Source organism: Alligator sinensis, unplaced genomic scaffold (assembly GCF_000455745.1).
Source record: "Alligator sinensis unplaced genomic scaffold, ASM45574v1 scaffold3_1, whole genome shotgun sequence".
NCBI classification, from domain to species: Eukaryota; Metazoa; Chordata; order Crocodylia; family Alligatoridae; genus Alligator; species Alligator sinensis.
The window spans coordinates 313,135-313,373 of NW_005842465.1; positions in this window are offsets into that span (position 1 = coordinate 313,135).

Below are 239 nucleotides of genomic sequence, written 5' to 3' on the forward strand. Positions count from 1 at the left end.
TGCGCGCGCTTCGGCACTGCTAAATTATTTCCCGCCACGAGGAGCTTTCTTTGCAGGGTGCATTTCTTAGTTGCAAAGAGAAAACCCCGGTGCAAAGGAGTTCCCGCCACCCGCATGCAAATTTGTGTCCCACTATTGGCCAGTTCTAAATTATTCCCAAATGGAGGCTAGTGATTGGCTTGCTAGCCGTATAAGAGGCTTGAGCGGTTTCCGCCCAAGTTGGAGGACTCCACAACCAT